This window comes from Apodemus sylvaticus, chromosome 19 (assembly GCF_947179515.1).
Source record: "Apodemus sylvaticus chromosome 19, mApoSyl1.1, whole genome shotgun sequence".
Taxonomy (NCBI): domain Eukaryota; kingdom Metazoa; phylum Chordata; class Mammalia; order Rodentia; family Muridae; genus Apodemus; species Apodemus sylvaticus.
In genome coordinates, this window is record NC_067490.1 from 59,662,378 (window position 1) to 59,684,594 (window position 22,217).

The following is a 22,217-nucleotide window of genomic DNA, read 5'->3' on the forward strand; positions in this document are numbered from 1 at the left end:
GTTTCTGTTTCTTTACTTGAAAAGGCAGAGCCATCTTATCTCAAAAACCTTGAGGTTGGCCTCCACAAAATCAAGAATAGCTTCATGTGGATTGGGGTGAAATGTTAGCTTCATTCATTAGGTATTGATTAGACCATCTATTTCTTCAAAGTGGTGATTGAAGTACAATGTGGTAGTTAAATTATTTTGGTAGTCATTTTCTTAAGAAATATGATACAGTTGATTTGTAATGAAGAACTACAATACTTGCAAATTAAACACTAAGCATTGCTTCATACCTTTCTACTGTTTCTATTTACTTCAGAATGTCCTGGGAGTTTAAAACAGAGCAAACTACAAATTAAACACTTTTTGAACTACAACACAGGCCTGTTTTTATTTACTTTAAAACATAAAATACTTATTTTATTTGTGTGAATACATCTGTCTGAATACATGCCATGAGAGTACAGGTTCTTGAAGGTGTCAGAAAAGAAGTTTAAATTCCCTGAGCCTGAAATTACAGAATAATCTGAGTGCTAAAATGTTACCTCAGGTCCTTAGAAAAATAGCAAGCATTCTGATCACTGAGCCGTCTCTTGCTCCTTCTTTTTATTTTAAGACACCCCAAACTGGCAAATGTCCTAACAAAAACTCACACAAACTCATGCAGGTTCCATGATTTCCACTTCAGACTCTATGAGCCTATATGAGCTATGCTTAGGTCGTTCTGTAGGCTCTTGTCTTGTGTTCTTGACCCCTCTGAAAGTTACAATCCTTCCTGTCCCTATTCTGCATGGTTTTCTGAGCTCTGTCTAATGTTTGGCTGTGGGTGTCTGTGATGAATCCCATCAGCTGTCAGAGGAAGCCTTTCTGTATGCTTCAATCTATGAGAATAACATAATATCATTAAGAATTATTTTTTGTCAGTTGTGTTTGATTCTTCCATAGGTATATGGCCTCACCCATTTGATCCATCCTATTCCCATCACCAACTACCCCAAGTCTAACAACAAAACCAATTCTATTTCCCCTTCCCAGTGAGATCCTAGTGCTCCCACAAGCCAGTCTTTTTTTAGAATATCTCTGTGTCTGTGTATTATTGCTTAATTATCTTATATTTAACATTTAATATCCATTTCTAAGTGAGTATATATCTGATTTGTCTTTCTGGGTCTGTGTTCTGTCATTTAGTTTTCTTATAATTCCATCTATTTGCCTGCAAAATTCTGATATATTTTTCTAATGCCTGAATAATACTCCATTGTGGAAATACAAAAGATTTTTTTAAACGAATTCTTGGGTGGAGAAACACCAAGGGTGTGTCCAAATTCTGGCTATTGTGAATAAAGCCTCTGTGAACAAAAGTGAGCAAGTATCCTGTGTTAGGATGGATTATCTTTTGGTATATCTGGGATCTTGAAGTATGTCAGTCCCCTATTTTATGAGAAACTGCTATATTGATTTCCATAGTCATGAGATTTGCATTCCCATCAGCAATGGAGGAGCTCCCCTTGCTCCACCAGTATGAGTTGTCACTTCTGTGTCATTTAATTTACAGAAGCTTTTCAGTTTTGTGAGGTCCCATTTATTAACTGTTGAATTTAGTGCCTGAGCTATTGGTGTTCTTTCCAGAACACCTGTGCCAATGTATTCTAGGTTATTCCCATCTTTCTCTCTTTCTTTTTTTTAACAACTGAGTCAACACACAATTTATTTTTCTATGGTAACCGACTTTCAAATTGAACCTTCAAAAAGTAAATTTAACTACAAAAGTAAGATTAAATAGGTACTTATAAAATATATTTACCCTAAAATAGTTATGGATATAAAGTTGTAATGCCCATTTCAACAGTAAATTACACATTACATACATTGTTTAAAGGATATTTTCTTTCCATTAAGAATGTAGAAAAAACCCACAATGTTTATTGCTTATATCAAGTGCTGGTTAAAATCCACAAGACCTCCAAAAGCCAATCCTTGTGATAAAGGATTTCTCAATATACTGTTGTGAACACAGCCGTAAGATGTAACAGTTTTCAACAAGCATGCTTGTCTTTATTTTGAGCCATTGACAGTTTGGGTCTCAGAGGAGCCTGCAGTGCTGAGTTCTGAGATGCTGGGCTTGTGAGTGTGAATACCCCTTATCTGGTTGATGTCTACTCTACCACAATGTTTCTGGGGTATGAGGCATCTACTAACCAACCCTTGAAATTAATGCACCACTGTCAGCTACTAGTGCAGAAAGGTGCTGGGTAAAACTTAATTTATAGAACATTTTATTGAAAAAGCAGTGCCCAGCCAACCAAAGTGCCAACCAAAATGACTGACACAAACCCCATTTTAGTGAGAATAGGTTGCCAATAGCCACCTTTTTTTTTTTTTTTTTTTGGTTTGGTTTTTTTGGATTTGGTTTTATTCGAGACAGCGTTTCTCTGTATAATGCTGGCTGGAACTCATTCTGTAGACCAGGCTGGCCTCAAACTCAAGAAATCTGCCTGCCTCTGCCTCCCAGAGTGCTGGGATTACAGGCGTGCACCACCACCACCCGGCTTACCTTTTTCTTTTTCGTTCAGTTTCATTTAGCCTCTGTTTCATCTGCTGCACCTTCTGAGCCATCATAGCCTTTCTATTTATTCTCTCGAATGCATTTCCGTAGAATGTTATCACTGCTCTCTTCCACAGTATCTTGCACGTTAGAAAGAAGTCCTGTTAACTTTTCATCTTCTGAACCTATTCTCTTCTCATTGTATTTCTTAGTCATTGTTCTGTTTTGTGAATGGTCACAAATAGAAGATAATCTTCTTTAGAAAGTTCTTTCCACCAGTTCTGCATATTTGGATCTCCTTTTGTGTACTTTGCTCCTTCTATTATGGCCATGTAGGAGAATCTGAGCTGGTCTGGTGTCTGAATAAGTCCCATTCGATACTTTCTCATGTTCAGTAATAATTGTTCCACATTAACATCCTCTCCTTTTTCCATCAGAACAAGGCAGGTGTCCACGAGGGAGAAGGTGCCAGAATGCCGGATGCCCACACTGCAATGGATCACTGCAGGGCTGTGGTCGGAGCTCAAGGAACCAGATTCTCTAAACAAGAAATTTAGGAATGAAGCTGGTGACTCCGGAACTCCAAAATCTGGCCAGGTGGTAAAATGAAAGTGAGATATGGTTCTGGTTTCACCACTATTGATATTTTCTAACTGTAGTAGATGTACTGTATAACATGATTTTACATATTCCGATAAGAGCTTCACACTGAATACTGTTTCCTTAAACATCATCTCTCGGTCATCCGTTGGCCAGTACTGGGCACATTTAACCGATTCTTTTTCTACAGTTCAGTTTAGAATGGCAACTGCTTTGGTCTTTTGCTGCCACACCGTGAGCCAGAAGTGACAGCATGTGTTAGGAAGTGTGCCATGGGCTTACATCTCTGTATCTGTTTCGATTTCTGTTTTCTGGAAACTTGGCCACTCTATGAGGATAGTCATTGGATTCATTTTGAATTTCCAAGTATAACGGCTGCCAGTGCCACTGAGTATCCAGTTCCTCAAACTCCTGCTGGATGGTAGCCGATGGTGGGGGCAGCGGTAGTGCGAGGGGAACCACCACAGACAACAGCTCTGGCCCTGCTCTATCCCCGGAGCGTGCTGGCACTTTGGCGCATGCGCGATCTGTGCCCCCCGCCCCTGCCCGCCCTCCATCTTTCTCTTTAGTTGTGTTGTGTGTCTGGTTTTAAGCTGAGGTCTTTGATCCATTTGGACTTGTGTTTTGTGCAGGGTGATAAATATGGATGTATTTGCACTCTTCTCCATGCTGAAAGTGCTTTCTTTTTTCCATTGTGTATTTCTGGATTCTTTATTAAAAAAAAAAAAATCAGGTGTCTGTAGGTATGTGGATCTTTGTTTGGTCTTCAATTGAATACCATTGACAACGTCTTTTTTTTTTTTTTTAAATGCCGACAACATTCAGTTTTGATATATCTCTGTAGGACAGCATGAAATTAGTGATAGTGATACCTCTGGAAGTTCTTTTATTCTTCAGGATTGTTTAGTTATCTTTAAATCATGATTTTTGTTTTTCATATGAAATTGAATATTGTCCTTTTAAGGTTTATAAAGAATTGTGTTGAAATTTTGTAGTGACAATTTTGGAATTTTGGATTTTTTTTTTAAAAAAGAAATATTACAAGAATGTGGTTTTGTTTTAATACCAAGTGTAGAGATATAGGGCTACTTTGGACTGACCACAGCAGCTGATTATGATTTGTCTTGAACTCCATCCAAGTCATAGTTTTGCCAGCTGAAGACAGTTTCTGTGATTGTATGACATTTGAAATTCTAGGAAACTTTCAGAAAGGATGTAAATCTTAGGGCCCCAAGAGGTAGGCCTGGTGATTATTGTTCACTTAGGGAAGTTGTTTGCAGCCTATTACTAGCTATGCTCAAAGAAGAAACACAAGGAAAAAAATTAGATTCAGGGATTTTCCTAATTCCCCTCTCCTTCTACTCGTCTTTCTCTCTTCTCTAGTTTTAGGAGTGAAACCCGAGGGGATAAAGCGTCAGCAAGGAAAAAAAAAACCCACAAAATAGCAAGATGAGCTACAAATGGTGCATAAAAGTAAGGATAAATAGGGAAGTTTGGTTCCAAAAGCCATATAGCAAATGGCATGTGATGAAGAAATGGATTGCTTTTCAGGATGCCAGCAAAAAATTTATTGTGGCTGCAACCACTGGGATATCCTAGCTTTGAACCCAAGAGGATTTTTTGTTTTATTGTTTTTGTTTCTTTGGATTTTTTTTTTTTTTTTTTTGCTTCTTTGTTTGCTCGCTTTTTGTTGGATTCCATAGCTGCCTGCAGCTATTACGAAGTGGGTAGCTGGAACAGAAGCTGAGGGATGAATAGGGAAGGTGCGAAAAGAAATAAGGGCCAGGACAATGTTTTACTGATCGAGGCCGGAAACTTTAATAGCGCAAAACCTTTTAACAGTTTGGGCAAACCCTTCCCCCCAGACTCTGGGCTGAGTTCCGGTGGAAGTTGTCTAGCTTCTCTTGGAGGTCCTCGTCTTGACTGCTCTGGCAGCTGGGTGGGTCACCTGCTTAATTCAGGAATTCCTAGACCAGGAGGAACCACGAACTTAACCTTCACTGAGCTTCTCCACCCTAGGATAAAAATTCCTTCTTTAACCTACTTCCCTATTATGTCCTAATGGCAGATTCCTGGCCGAAGCCAGGGATTATCCTTGACCAAAGTCAAACTCAGACCAAGTGCATGACTGCCCCAATATGGCTCTGTACAGCTTTTCTTCTTCCTACACTCTGTTTCAAAAAATGTTGGAAGAATGGCTGCACAGTTGAAAAATTGTAGATGGAAACGGAAGTGCTTAAGAAATGATAAGTTGCTGAAATGGGGAAAAAAGTGGTCACTCTGGTCTCTTTTCTGAAAGAGTTGCAGACTTGTCTGTGCAACTAAAAAGATTGCAGGTGGAGATGGAAGCACTTGTGAGACAAAGAACACTGGAAAGAGAACAAAAAGGCTCAGCCCTAGTGAGCAAGAGAATGGGAGCTTCCTACAGAAGAAAAGAGGAAATAGAATTGGACAGGAGGGAGGTGGGTTCAGAGAAAAGCTGAAAAATTGAGAGGACGGTGTGATGAATTAGCAGTTTTGAGAGAAAGGCTCAAATTTAAACCAACTTTACCACCAGAGTTAGAGCAGGGGATGCCTGAGGTTATGTGATTATCATCAGCTTCTCCAGTAGTTAAAGAGGATATGTCTGCTATTGGTGTGGAACAAGCTTATTACAAAAGAGGATGATGTCCTAGAGAAATGATAGATCTAAGGCTATTTAAAGAGCCTATGGTTTCATGCAAGATGCACTTGGTTTATCTAAAACAAATTCTAAATAACTGGGCTACCCAAAATAGAATTAATCCCCAGTACTGGAAGGGATTGGTAAATCATACTAGAAGCTGTTCCCCAACTGCAATGGATAACATAGTAGAGAAAAGGGGCCACAAATATTGAACAGCGAAGTAGACTGAGGGGGATGAATATAGGAAAAGACCAGTTGCTGGATGAACGGTGGTACTCTGATATACAAGGACAAATTTAATTTGATGATTCTACTATAGAACAATATCACTTAATAATTTTAAGAGTTTGGGGCAAAGTTAAGGACCCCGGGGGAAAAGTTACCACATTTATACCTATTACACAGCATTATGGATAGCCCTTCTTTGATATTTTTATAAAGATTATTTTCAGCTGTGAACAAAGCCAAATCAGATCCTGATACAAAGCAGGTGTTAATAGAGGTATGGTGTGTGAAAAATCTAATACCAAATGTAAACCATTTATTAAACCATTAAAGCATCCAGTACTGCCTATGGATGATTAGATAAGGGATAAACTGATATTGTTTCTATAATATACCATGCTAATACAATAGGTCAAGTTATAGTTAGAGGTCTCAGATCTCAAAATACCTGTTGCTTTAATTGTGGGAAATAAGGTAATTTGCAACAAAATTGCAAGTAAGACATCTCTACAAGCAATAGTTTTTCAAAATATAAACCACAAAGAAGGACTAGGTTTCCAGGGGTTTGCAGGTAATATGGCAGTGTTGCCATTGGACCAATAAGTATAGGTCCAAAAGAGATATTCAAGGTAATTTCTTATTGTCAGGAAATGTCCTTAGGGGCATGGCTCGAGGCCCCACAGAAAAAATAATAAGCCATTTCAGTGTGACCAGGAGACCAAAAAGCCTCCACTTAACATTGGAAATATAATTCAGGCTATCACAGGGAGCAGAGCTCTGAACTTGGCCACAGCTAAACATCTTATTGTATCCCCCAAAATTCAATGTTATGAAATAACTACTGGAGTTATGAACTTAGGAAGGAGTGGATTGACTTCCTCAAGGACTCATTGTATGTTCAGGAATTATAGACAAAGATTTCAGAGGAGAAATTAAAAGTATAGCTTATGTAAAAAGAGAGATGCAATTTAATGCAGGTGATATGATTACTCATCTTAAAACGTTTCTTTGAATCAAGGGTAAGTCCATTCATGTTGAAATGATAAAATGGTTTAGATGTACTAGAAAATGTGTGATCTGGCAATGTTATTAATGATCAGAGGCCAAAAGTAAAATTACAAGTACATGGCATTGAAATAGAAAATTTGGGAGATATGAGAGCTGATGTAACTATCATTTTGCAAAATGATTGAAATTCAGAATGGCCACTTCAGAAGGTTTATACATGGATTCTAGGAATAGAAAAGTTATCTTAGATAAACAAAGTCTGAGATTTGTTAAATGCATGCAATTGCATGGTCAAATAGGAAAGTTAATGCCTTATGTGGCTGATATATCCATAAATTTTATGGGGAAAGGATCTTCTATAGCAGTGGTTTACTTGAATTAACATTCCTGCCATTTCAAAGATAGTCCATGATGAAATAAAGGGTGAAATGGTACAGGAGGTAGAGGGTGGTAGGGACTTGAGAGGAAAGGGTGTGGAGGGGAGATGATTAGGTATGAAAGGAGACAGGGATGATATATAGAGGGTCAGGAATTTGAACAGAAGTATGTAATAATGGGAGATGGGGAAGTGGGGATAGCCACAAGCAAGTCCCAGATGCCAGGAAAGCAAGAGACTCCCAGGACCCAAAAGGATGAGATTAGCTGAAATGCCCAACAAAGGGGAGGGATATGTAGAGACCATATCCAGAGGCTAGGCAAGGCTCCTGTTGGGGGACGAGCTACCCACTGATCTCCAAATTCTTAACCCAGAATTGCTCCTGTCTAAAGGAAATATGGGGACAAAGTGTAGAGCAGAGACTGAAGGAAAGGCCATCCAGAGACTGCCCCACCTAGGGATCCATCCCATCTACAGACTCCAAACCCAGACACTATTGTGGATGCTAAGAAGTGCTTGCTGACAGAAGCCCGTTATAGCTGTCTTCCGAAAGGCTCTACCAGAGCCTGAAAAATACAGAGGAGGATTGGTCTTAGCATAGGGCTCCAAATGGAGGAATTAGAGAAAGGAATGAAGGAACTGAAGGGGTTTGCAACCCCAAAGGAAGAACAACAATATCAACCAACCAGAACCCTCAGAGCTCCATGGGAATAAGCCACCAACCAAAGAGTAAACATGGAGGGTCCCAGAGCTCCAGCTACATATGTAGTGAAGGATGGCATTGTCTGCCATCAATAGGAGGAGAAGCCTTTGGTCCTGTAAAGGCTTGATTCCCCAAGGTTTGGGAATTGGGGAATGCCTGGGTGGTGAGGTGGGAGTCGGTGGAAAGAAGGGGGACCCTTCTCATAGAAACAGGGGGAGGGCTGAGGTGTGACAGAGATTCCAAAGGGGAAAGTGGGAAAGGGTATAACATATGAAATGTAAATGCATAAAATATTCAATAAAAAAGAACAAACAAAGAAAAAATAAAGGTGAAATGGTAAATTCTCTTGGTGAAGATAGTGATATATGTCATCAAAAGCAAACCCAGACTGTGCCAATTATCCAAACACAGGACATAACTGACATTGAGTTTCCAAACTTATAAGGGAGAAGGGCACTGCTGAAATACCAATGTCTCTACTGTTAAAATGGTCTACCGACAAGCCTGTGTGGGTATATCTATCATCCATAACTAAGGAAAAATTACAAGCACCTGAGCAGGTAATAAAAAAGCAGCTGGAGACTCAACACATAGAAGAGTCTACCAGCCCATGGAATTCCCTGTATTCTTTATAAAAAGTAAGAAAGAAAGAAGATAGGGAGAGGGGGGAGAGACAGACAGAGAGAGAGAGAGAGAGAGAGAGAGAGGGAGGGAGGGAGAGGGAGAAATCAGGAAAATGTAGAATGTCAAAAGATTTAAGAGCAGTGCACAGAGTAATCCAACAGTAGGTCAATTATAGCCTGGACTTTCTTTACCTTATTACCTAAGACTTAGTCTGTGATAATAACTGATTGAAAGGATTGCCTTTTTTACTATCCACTTGCGTGAGCAAGATAGGGAAAGGTTTGCTTTCATAGTGCCTACTCATAATAGTGCTCAACTTGCAAAACAATACCAATGTAATTTTCTGCCACAGGGAATGTTGACCAGCCCAACTTCGTGCCAGTATTTTGTGCAAAAACCACTAGAAATAATTCACAGGCCATTTCCCCAATTCATTATTTATCATGGGTGATGTTTTTGCTGGCTGATTCTGACACATATACTTTAGAGAAAATATTTAAGGACACACAAAGAATTAAACCATGCCAGGAGTTACATATTGCTCCTGAAAAATGACAGGGAGGAGGTTCTATTAACTATTTGGATTATAAAATAAGTCAACAAAATTCAGCTACAAAAGGTGTGGATCAGAAGAGGTTAGTTGCAAACCCTTGGTGATTTTTAAAAATTAATGGGGGATATTAATTTGCTATGGTCCTTGTATCTCCTCCTGTGGGTATTTTGTTCCCCCTTCTAAGAAGGACCAACGTATCCATACTTTTTTCTTCCTCCTTTTTGGGCATCATTTGATATGTGAAATGTGTCTTGGGTATTCAAAGCTTCTGGGCAAATATCCACTTATCAGTGAGTGCATACCATGTGTGTTCTTTTGTGATTGGGTTACCTCACTCAGGATGATATTTTTCAGTTCCACCCATTTGCCTAAGAATTTCATGAATTCATTGTTTTTAATAGCTGAATAGTATTCCATTGTATAAATATACCACATTTTCGATTTCCATTCCTCTGTTGAGGGGCATCTGGGTTCTTTCCAGCTTCTGCCTATTATAAATAAGGCTGCTATGAACATAATGGACCATGGATCTTTATTGTATGCCGGGGAATCCTCTGGGTATATGGCCAGGGGTGATATAACAGGATCCTCTTGTAGTATTATGCCCAATTTTCTGAGGTACTGCGAAATTGATTTCCAGATTGGTTCATAATCAGAGTCTGCTCCACCAAGGGTTCCATCCCATATACAGTTACAAAAACCCAGCCACTATTGTGGATGCCCACAAGTACTTGCTGACTAGAGCCAAATATAGCTGTCACCTGGGAGGCTCTGATAGTGCATAACAAACACAGAGGGATACACTTTCAGTCAGCCATTGAACTGAGCACAGGGTCCCCAATGGAGGAGCTAGAGAAATGACCCAAGGAGCTGAAGGAGTTTGCAGTGCCATAGAAGGAACAACAATATGAGCTACCCAATACCCCCAGAGTTCCCAGGGACTAAACCATCAACCAAAAGTTCACATGGAAGGGCCTATGGGCTCCAGAAATATAGGCAGCAGAGGATGGCATTGTTGGACATCAAAGGGAGAAGAGGTCCTTGGTCCTGGGAAGGCCTGATGCCACAGTGTAGGGGAATACCAGGACAGAGAAGCGGGAATGGGTTGATTGGTGAACAGGGGAGGGGAGATGGGTTAGGGGATTTTTGGAGGGGAAACCAGGACAGGGGACAACATTTTAAATGTAAATAAAGAATATATATAATAAAAAATAAAAAAAAAATTGCTGTGGTCCACCACTGGATTAACTACTCAAGAGTTAAGTAATTTGTTTCAAATATTACAGGGAAATTCAGACTTAGACAGTCGAAGACAGCTGTCAATAGCTTTTTAATCAATGTTTTACCCAGCTATCTCTCAAATAATTAATATTGGACCATTATATTTCTTTAACAAACTTTAAAGGTACAACATCTGAGCAGTATTTATTTTAATATTCTAAGATAATCAGGCTACTACCCACAAAATTTCACAAGATAGTTGCATTTTATGGCCTTTTCTACTCAAGCTGTTTTCTCGTGGTCTCTCCTGACCTCTTTCCCCATGTCTAAGCCCCAATTTCCTTTCTCCATCACCCACTTTCCCAGCTGGCAGGAAGTTTAGCCCTTTTCTCTGCCCTGCTCAGTCAGTGACTGTTCATATTTCTTTATTGATACTTCAGGAAACAATTGGATGACTGCTGTTTACACAAGATTGAGACATTAGAATCTCTGAATACAGATTGTAACCATAAATATAAGGGAGACAGAAATCAACATTTGAATCTTCACACAGTGTACACTAATATTATGCCTGCAATTAATAAAGGAATCAAATAAAGTCAACTTTAGTAGAAAAGAGAAGATGCATATGTGGATCACATAGGTCCCAAACTTGATTGTATTTTGGTTATTTTGCTTTCAATTCATTCTCCTATTGAGCTCATTATGTAAAGGAAATGGTATGATGGAATGGATTTTCTTAGCACACAAAGTAAAATATTAAAGATTTGCAATGAAATAAATTTTTGACATAATCATAAAATAAGGTAGTATATGACTATGTCATAGTACCTTATACTAATGCTGAGATCATGTCATTATGGATAATCAGTGAAGACTAGCAAAGAGTATTAAGCAACTATTTGGAGATATTAACAACAAATATCCTAAAAGCAAGCACCTTCATTTTATGAGAAAAAAAACTAATTGGATTCTCTCGTGTATTGTTAAAAAAAAAAAAAAAAAAAAAAGAATCCTAATGTGCCTATGTTCTACACTGATGAAAATGAGCTGGGAATGGCAGGCTATAAGTCAGACAACCAAAGTAATTCAAAGCCCTCCTACTTCAGTTCAAAAACCATAGCCATATGCAATTCTTATGGTATTATTAGATTTTCTTGAAACTCTTAATATAGTTACTTAATCTCACTATGCAGAAAGAGTTGTTTTGTGTGTAGAAATTGCTCAACTTTTTCCAGCTAATTCAGGAATGAACCTTGCTATTTATACAGCTACAACAGGCAATAAGAAATAGAAACTATCCATTATATATCACCCATATTCAGCTTACCAGGTCAATTAGCACATAGAAATGTGACCAATTATTAATAGGAAATGTTTTAGAAATCCTAAAATTTCATTAGAAATATGATGTTAACAGTAAAGGCTTTTTGCTTGTTTGGTTGGTTGGTTTTTGGTTTTTCGAGACAGTGTTTCTCTGTGTAGTCCTGGCTGTCTTGGAACTCAATGTGTAGACCAGGCTGACCTCAAACTCAGAAATCTGCCTACCTCTGCCTCCTAATGCTTGGGTTAAAGGTATGAGCCACCATTGCCTGCCAACAATAAAAGTTTAAAGAAAAAATTTCTATCACATGGTAACAATCCAAGGAAAATATAAGAAACTGTCATACTTTGTCTTTATGGAACAAAACTTCATTAACCACTAGAATTAACCCTAGGTGTACTAGCAGTAAGGAAATCTGATAGATGGATATGTTTCATTTTGCTGAATTTGGAATATTAAAGTTTGTACAGCATTCAATTGATATGTATTCAGAGTTTCAATGGGCAACTGCTTTGAGTTCTGAATAGCCAGATTCTGTAAGTACACACTTACTGGAAGTAATGGCTCTTATTGGGATTGTCTTCTGGGAATCAGCACACAAACCACTCAGACATAGATCTCAGTCAACTGGGAATGGTTTGTTAAATATCACACCCCAAGACTGAAAGATCTGAGACAGGATTCAGGTGTGGGAGCTGAACTGTGGCTCTGAGTTAAGATCTACAGGGCTTTTAAGACTAGATCTACAAACATGTGTCCCAAGTTACTCCACCAATCAAGATTTAGGGATTGGGAGATTTCCTTAGGAATACGTCTTTGTTGTACACTTATCCTGCTTCCATTTGTTGAGGGATTCAACTGTGGCAGGGGACTTACCTGTTCTAACATTCATGTCTTAACTTGCCACCCTGGATGTCAATTGCCCAAGTATGTGTCTCTCTGCTCAGTATGATGTTGGTTCCCAGGGAGGTCTTGGAAACATAAACTTTACTTGACCACTAATGAAAATGAAAGTCTTAATCCAAATATTTTTTACATTGATGCATATGTCTCTCTTATGTTGAGATTCATTCATACGGCAGCTTAGAAAAGCAAATGCCAGAAAAGCACATACACTGTTGGGTGGTTGGTTCAGTTCTAAGCTTATTGTGGGTAATTATGCAAAGCAATGTCACTGATTACTATTGTGACTGGTTTCCAAGGACAGAAGACATAACGGGCTATGTAATCAGGCACAAGAAAGTTTCCTAGTAACAACATAAATAACACATGAGAAAGTTTCTTTATAATGTTACCAACCATTCAAAATGGCAGACTAGCCAAATAACAATTACTAGGTCTTAACATTTTACCTAGGCCTAAACATTCCATTAATACCTTAATATTTTACTAGGCCTTAACAGGGATATGTGTACAAATAGGGACTGACAATTCCCCTTTATATGTCTCAAGTAAGAAGAAGAAATTCTTTGTATATTAAAATATAAAGCATATTGTAGGTACCACACAATCATAAGGACAAACAGTTGTAGGAAGTTCTAATCTTACCTTAAAAGAATTTATTGTAAAATAAAAAGGAAGAATAAAGACCCCCCCAGTGATGAACTAAATTATACTCTATTAACTTTAAATTGTTGTTAATGAGAAAGGAACAGCAGCTTAGTGACACTGTGTTATAAAAAAAAGGAATTAAATCATTGAACATACTATAAAGATGTTTTAACATCAGAATGGAATCCAGTTGCCGGGCAGCGGTGGCACATGCCTTTAATCCCAGCACTTGGGAGGCAGAGGCAGGCAGAGTTCTGAATTCAAGGCCAGCCTGGTCTGCAGAGTGAGTTCCAGGACAGCCAGGGCTATACAGAGAAACCCTGTCTCAAACAAACAAACAAACAAACAAACAAACAAACAAACAAAAACCAGAATGGAATCCAGTTAATGTTTTGTATTGCAATGCAGATTTGTTTATATATACACAGGAAATAAAAAGCTGTAGATACCATCAAAAGTGATAAAGAATAGAATTGATCAGGAGAGCTCTTTTGAAAACCTTGGCTACTGAGCTGAAACGCACTTATCTCATTATAAATGCCTCTGTTCCTAATTTCCAACTATACATGGCACAATTAATGGCTTAAAAGAGAAGTGGGGAAATGTAGTGACAATTGTAGAATTTTGGTTTTTTTTTTATAAAACACAAAATTGTTTTAAGAATGTGTTTTCTATTTTAATCCCAGGTGTAGGGATATAAGGCAGCTTTGGACTGACTGCAGCAGCTGACTATAGTTTGGCTTGTGCTCCAGCCAAGCCATAGTTTTGCCAACTGTACACAGTTTCTGTGATTGTGTGATACTTGAAATTCTGAGAAAATTTCAAAAAGATTATAAATACTAAGGCCCCAAGAGGTGGGGCTCAGAGATTATTGGTCATTTAGAGAGGTTGGTTGCATTCTGTTACTGTCCGTGGTCAAAGAAGAAACAAAAGGAAAGAAATTAAACCAGGTATTTTCCTAATTTGTGTTTTTCATATTCTTATTTCTTTCTACTCTAGTGTTAAGGGGTGATACCAGGGGTATGAAGGGTGGGAAAAACAAGAACCCACGAAATAGCATAATCAGCTACAGAATTTGATGGGATTGTGTTGAATTTCTAGATTGCTTTTTGCAAGAGGGTCATTTTTACTGTTAATTCTATTGATCTATGCACATATGAGATCTTTTCATTTTCTGATATCTTCTATTGCTTTCATCAAAGACTTCACATTTTATCATACAAGTCTTTCACTTGGGAGGTTAGAGCTACCTCAAGATATTTTATATTGTTTATAGCTATTATGTAGAGTGTCCGTTTCCCAGATTTCTTTCTCTGTTCTTTTGTTATTTGTATATATAGAAGGGATACTGAATTTTTTTGAGTTAACCTTGTAACCATCCACAGTGATGAAGATGTTTATCAGCTAGAATAGAATTTTTTGGAGTTACTTATAAACTGCAAATGCAATATTTTGACTTCTTTTCCAATTCGGATCCACTTGTTCTCTGATGCAAGATATTTCCTATCCATTCACACTGAGGCAGTGAGAGGCCAGTGATTGGTGGGGAGAGAGGAGGAGCTAAGAGAAGGAGAAGCAGAGAGAAAGGGAGCCTGGGAGCTGCACAAAGGAGAGGAGGAGGAGACATACACAGATCCAGATGGCATCAGATGTGTTTCTAGTGTGCTAAGAGGGTAGTAATACTGGGATAAAAATTAATAATTGTAAATTGCCATTATGTAATTGGGAGGTTCATATACATAAATATATTTAGTTAACTATTCAAGTTTAAGTGTCATGCTTTGCCAGATACTTGGAAGGAGTAGGTGCTGGGCAGCAGAGAGAGACCCACTGGGACTTGGAGCAGAGGCCTGACAAGGCAGTACTACATTTTAATCATTTCCCACTGCAGTTCTCTGTTTTCTTATTGTTATAGTTAAAACTTAAAGTACTATATTGAATAATTATCGAGAGAGTAGACAGCCTTGTCTTGTTCTTGATTTTAGTGTAATTGCTTTGAATTTCTATTTATTTTGATGTTGGCATTCAGCTTGCTGTATATTGCCTTTATTGTATTTATGTATGTGTATTGAATCACTAATTCCTCCAAGACTTCTATCATGAAGGTGTGTTGGATTTATTTTTCTTTTTCTATTTAATATTTTTAATTTCTATATTCTTTGTTTACATTCCAAATGACTTCCCCTTTCCCAGATCCCCTCCTCCCCATATGTCCCATAAACCTTCTCTCCATCCATTCTCCAATTTCTCCCTCCTTTTTCTCTGTCCTTATATTCCCTTCCAATGCTAGATCAATCCTTTCCAGGATCAGGACCCTCTCCATATTTCTTCATGGGAGTCATTTCTTATGCAATTTGTGCCTTGGGTATTCAGGGCTTCTGGGCTAATTAATATCCACTTATCAGAGATTGCATTCCATGTGTATTCTTTTGTGATTGGGTTACCTCACTTAGGATGATATTTTTCCAGATCAAACCATTTGCCTAAAAATTTTGTGAATTAATTGTTTCTAATTGCTGAGTAGTATTCCATTGTGTAAATATACCACATTTTCTGTATCCATTCCTCCTTTGAGGGGCATCTGGGTTCTTTACAGCTTCTGGCTATTATAAATAAGGCTGCTATGAACATAATGGAGCATGTGTCTTTATTGCATGCCAGGGAATCCTTTGGGTATATGTCCAGGAGAGGTATAGCAGGGTCCTCCGGAAGGGTCATGTTCAGTTTTCTGAGGAACCACCAGACTGATTTCCAAAGTAGTGGTACCATCTTACAGCCCCACCAGCAGTGGAGGAGTGTTCCTCTTTCTCCACATCCTCGCCAACACCTGCTGTCTCCTGAGTTTTTGACCTTAGCCATTCTGACTGGTGTGAGGTGAAATCTCAGGGTTGTTTTGATTTGCATTTCCCTAATGACTAATGATGTTGAGTACTTCTTAAGGCGCCTCTCCGCCATCTGAATTTCTTCAGGTGAAAATTCTTTATTTAGATCTGTACACCATTTTTTAATAGGGTTATTTGGTTCCCTGGGGTCTAACGTCTTGAGTTCTTTGTATATATTGGATATTAGCCCTCTATCAGATGTAGGGTTGGTGAGTATCCTTTCCCAATTTGATGGCTGCCATTTTGTCCTTTTAACAGTGTCCTTTGCCTTACAGAAACTTTGTAATTTTATGAGGTCCCATTTGTCAATTCTTGATCTAAGAGCATAAGCTATTAGAGTTCTGTTCAGGAACTTTTCCCCCATGCCCATGGCCTCAAGGGTCTTCCCCAGTTTCTTTTCTATTAGTTTCAGTGTGTCTGGTTTTACATGGAGGTCCTTGATCCACTTGGAGTGAAGTTTAGTACATGGAGATAAGAATGGATCAATTCGCATTCATCTGCATGCTGACCTCCAATTGAACCAGCACCATTTGTTGAAAAGGCTATCTTTTTTCCACTGGATGTTTTCGGCTGCTTTGTCGAAGATCAAGTGACCATAGGTGTGTGGATTCATTTCTGGATCTTCAGTTCTATTCCATTGGTCCACTTGTCTGTCACTGTGCCAATACCATGCAGTTTTTAACACTATTGCTCTGTAGTATTGCTTGAAGTCAGGAATACTGATTCCCCCAGAATTTCTTTTGTTGTTGAGAATAGTTTTAGCTATCCTGGGTTTTTTGTTATTCCAGATGAATTTTAGAATTGCTTTTTCTAACTCTGTGAAGAACTGAGTTGGGATTTTGATGGGGATTGCCTTGAATCTGTAGATCGCTTTTGACAAGATGGCCATTTTAACTATATTAATCCTGCCAATCCACGAGCATGGCAGATTTTTCCATTTTCTGAGGTCTTCTTCGATTTCCTTCTTCAGAGACCTGAAGTTCTTGTCATTTAGATCTTTCACTTGTTTGGTTAGAGTCACACCAAGATACTTTATATTGTTTGTGGCTATTGTGAAGGGTGTCATTTCCCTAACTTCTTTCTCAGCCTGCTTATGCTTTGAGTATAGGAAGGCAAATGATTTGCTTGAGTTGATTTTATAACCAGCCACTTTGCTGAAGTTGTTTCTCAGCTGTAGGAGTTCTCTGGTGGAGGTTTTCAGGTCACTTAAGTAGACTATCATATCATCTGCAAATAGTGATAATTTGACTTCTTCATTTCCAATTTGTATCCCCTTGACCTCCTTATGTTGTCTAATTGTTCTAGCTAGAACTTCAAGGACTATATTGAAAAGATATGGAGAGAGAGGACAGCCTTGTCTAGTCCCTGATTTTAGTGGGATTGCTTCAAGTTTCTCTCCATTTACTTTGATGTTGGCTACCGGTTTGCTGTATATTGCTTTAACGATGTTTAGGTATGAGCCTTGAATTCCTGTTCTTTCCAAGACTTTTAGCTTGAAAAAATGCTGAATTTTGTCAAATGCGTTTTCTGCACCTAATAAGATGATCATATGGTTTTTTTCTTTGAGTTTGTTTATGTAGTGGATTGCATTGATGGATTAATTCTAAATTAAATTCTAAAAAGTCTTTAATTTCTTTCTTTATTTCTTCCTTGACCCAGGTATCATTGAGTAGAGTATTGTTCAGTTTCCATGTGTATGTGGGATTTCTGTTGTTTTTGTTGCTATTGAACACCACTTTTACTCCATAGTGATCTGATATGAGGCATGGGATTAGTTCGATCTTCTTATATTTGTTGAGGTCTGTCTTGTGACCAATTATATGGTCGATTTTCGAGAAGGTACCAGGAGGTGCTAAGAAAAAGGTGTATTCTTTTTCTTTAGGGTGAAATGTTCTATATATATCTGTTAACTCTAATTGGTCCAAAGCTTCAATTAGTTTCACGGTGTCCCTGTTCAGTTTCTGTTTTCCTGATCAGTCCATTGAGGAAAGTGTAGTGTTGAAGTCACCCACAATTATTGTGTTAGGTGCAATGTGTGCTTTGAGCTTTAGTAAAGTTTCTTTTATGAATGAGGGTGCCCTTGCATTTGGAGCATAGATGTTCAGGATTGAGAGTTCTTCTTGTTGTATTATTCCTTTGACCAGCAAGAAGTGTCCCTCAGAGTCTCTTTTGATGACTTTGTGTTGAAAGTCAATTTTATCTGATATTAGAATGGCTACTCCAGCTTGTTTCCTGAGACCATTTGCTTGTAAAATTGTCTTCCAGCCTTTTACTCTAAGGTAGTGTTTGTCTTTGACCCTGAGGTGTGTTTCCTGTATGCAGCAAAATGTAGGGACCTGTTTACATATCCAGTCGGTTACTCTGTGTCTTTTTATTGGGGCATTGAGCCCATTGATGTTAAGAGATATTAAGGAATAGTGATTATTACTTCCTGTCATTTTTGATGTTATTTTTTAAATTTGATTGGTTAACTTCTTTTGGTTTTGATGAGAGAAGGTTACTATCTTGCTTTTTCCAGGGTGAAGTTTCCCTCCTTGTATTGCTGTTTTTCTCCTATTATTCTTTGTAGGGCTGGGTTTCTGGATAGATATTGGGTAAACTTGGTTTTGCCATGGAATATCTTAGTTTCTCCATCTATAGTGATTGAGAGTTTTGCTGGGTATAGTAGCTTTGGCTGGCATTTGTGTTCTCTTAGAGTCTGCATGAGATCTGCCCATGATCTTCTAGCTTTCATAGTCTCAGGTGAAGAGTCTGCTGTGATTCTGATAGGTCTTCCTTTATATGTTACTTGGCCTTTTTCTCTTACTGCCTTTAATATTCTTTCTTTGTTTAGTACATTTGGGGTTTTTATTATTATGTGACAGGAGGTATTTCTGTTCTGGTCCAGTCTGTTTGGAGTTCTGTAGGCTTCTTGTATATTCATGGGCATCTCTCTCTTTAGGTTAGGGAAGTTTTCTTCCATAATTTTATTGAAGATATTTGCTGGTCCTTTAAATTATAAATCTTCACTCTCATCTATGCCTATAATCCTTAGGTTTGGTCTTCTCATTGTGTCCTGGATTTCCTGGATATTTTCGGTTACAAGCTTTTTGCATTTTGCATTTTCTTTAACTGTTGAGTCCATGGTTTCTATGGTATCTTCAGCATCTGAGATTCTTTCTTTTATCTCTTGTATTCTGTTGTTGATATTTGCATCTCTGGATATTTGCATCTGGAATAACGACAATACAACTCACAGACCTTGTGAAGCTCAAGAAAAAGCAAGACCAAAGTGTGGATGCTTTAGTCCTATTTAGAAGGGGGAACAAAATAATCATGGGAGGTAGAGGACTTGGAAAGAAGAATGGAGGGGGAGAGGGAAAGGGGGTAAGATCAGGTGTGGGAAGAGATGGGGGAGATGTACAGAGGGTCAGAAAATTGAAAAGAAGTATGAAGAAAGGGAGAGAGGGAACTGGGGGGTAGTCACCCGAAAGGCCCAGATGCCAGGAAAGCAAGAGGTTCCCAGGAACCAATGGGGATGACAGTGGAAATAACCAATAAAGGGGAGAGAGAAGCTGTAGAGACCATATCCAGAGGTTAGGCATGGTTGCTGGCTGAGGGATGGGGCCAACCACCCATCTCAAAAATTTTAATCCAAAATTGCTCCTGTCTAAATGAAATACGGGCACAAAGAGCAGAGCAGAAACTGAAGGAAAGGCCATCCAGAGAGTGCCCCACCTGGGGATCCATACCATATGCAGACACCAAACCCAGACACTATTGCTGATGCCAAGAAGTGCTTGCTGACAGGAGCTTGATATAGCTGTCTGCTGAGAGGCTCTGCCAGATTGAGCATGGGGACCCAAGTGAAGGAGTTAGGGGAAGGACTGAAGGAACTGAAGGGGTTTGCAACCCCAGAAGAACAACCATATCAACCAATCAGACCTCCCAGAGCTCACAGGGACTAAACCACTAACAAAAGAGTACACGTGGAGGGACCCATGGCTCCAGCTACATATGTAGCAGAGGATGGCTTTGTTGGGCATCAATGGGAGGAGAGGCCCTTGGCCCCAGTATAGGGGAATACCAGGGTGAGGAGGCAAGAGTAAGTGGGTGGGTGAGGGAACACCCTCATAGAAGCAGGGGGAGGAAGGATGGCATATGGATTTTTTTTGGGGGGGAACCAGGAACAGGTAAAACATTTTAAATGTAAATAAAGAAAATATCCAATAAAAATTAAACAAACAAACAAATGGAATTATAAATTCCAGTCTACTGTGGAAAAAGGAAACAGGTACTGACCACATTTCAAATGTTTCTGAAGTTAGTCTTATGGGGAAAAAAGTGCTGTTCATAGATGCAATGCTGCTTCTTATAGTCTTCTCATAATATTCTAGAGAAAGCAGTTTTTCATTTTACTGTAGAACTCCTTCAGTCGTTGTCTTACTTAGAATTGATAATTTCCTAAAATATCATGAGTATTTTAGGTTTATGGTACATTATGCCTTTCAGTCATAACCACTTCCAATTAATCTCCAACAATGTTAATTAGTACCCTCCGAAGTCAGTATAATTATAAACCAAAATCCTAACATTTGTAGGTCAGGTAGCTGCTGCAAGCATTTATCATAGATACCTGCCCTTTCCTTATATAGAGACACAACATAGACAATGTGCCCATATCATCTTTCTGACTTCTATTCTACTCAATGTGATTAGAATTCAGAAAATATGACTAGTTTCTATTTAACATTGCCTTAGGGTGAATTTTATATATGTCTTCCTTTACAATATTACACAGGAGATAATCTCTCCAGTTAGATGCAACACCCATCCCTATATCAGAATCAGATGAAAAAGTCCCAAACTCTATGCCTATACCAATAATCCTTTAAACTCACCCCTCCCCCCCCCGAATGCTTTCATGGTTTAAATTCTGAACTATGGACTCCAAATTTCTCTGAATTTGGAAACACAAACATCAATCCTGTTGGAACCTATTAACTGGGTAATAAAGAAAGCTCCTTCGTCCACTACACCTTTGACAGTGGTCATTTATCTTAGTCACACCATTATCTGTTTATAAATCTTGACAAATAATATATTTTAGAATATATAAATCAAGATAAACATACCCATAACAATAAAAATCACTATTTATTTATAATGAAACACCTAAAATAATCTCTTAACGGTTTAGAAAGTAATCATGACATCTATTATTTTCTTTTTCAATCCATTCAACTTGTTAATAGCCAATTCTACCATGCTTAGATGAGTACTGTAACTGTCTTATTTATAACTGTGTCAACCTTGTCAATCTTATTTTTATTCAGAGTATTTCATAATTATATAAACATTTATGCATTCCTGTAGAGTCCCTTGGATCTCTCAATTACTACTTTTCATTCCCTTTTTAATTGAATTTGATTGGATGCTTTTATTAACATATGTAAGACATATCCCTAGAGGAAAACTGAGACAGCAAATTCAATAAAGTTTTATTCTAATACTGTTGCTCAGTTTTCAATAGGAAGATCACGTGTGGTATTCATGGAATATAAGGTCCCCTTAAACATAGCATTGTCATTCACATATGACTATTTCATGGAGACTTGTCCTAAATCCAGTTCCACATGATCTGCACACACTTATCTGGTGCTTCTTCAACTTATTTCTTTAGAGGCTTGAAGTTCTTGTCATACAGATCTTTCACTTGCTTGGTTAGGGTCACACCAAGGTATTTTATATTACTTGTGGCTATTGTGAAGGGTGTCATTTCCCTAATTTATTTCTCAGCCTCCTTATCCTTTGACTATAGGAAGTCTATTGATTTGCTTGAGTATATACAGTCACTTTGTTGAAGGTGTTTATCAGGTTTAAAATATCTCTGGTGTGGAGACAGCAGGTCTTGGTGAGGATGTGGAGAAAGAGGAACACTCCTCCACTGCTGGTGGGGTTGCAAATTGGTACAAC

The 22,217-nt window shown here is 38.4% G+C and overlaps 1 pseudogene; it reads right to left on the reverse strand.

Annotated features, from left to right (window-relative positions):
* Positions 1–2,261: 2,261 nt before the first annotated feature.
* Positions 2,262–9,153, reverse strand: LOC127669308 (tyrosine-protein phosphatase non-receptor type 2-like; annotated as a pseudogene).
* Positions 9,154–22,217: the final 13,064 nt, after the last annotated feature.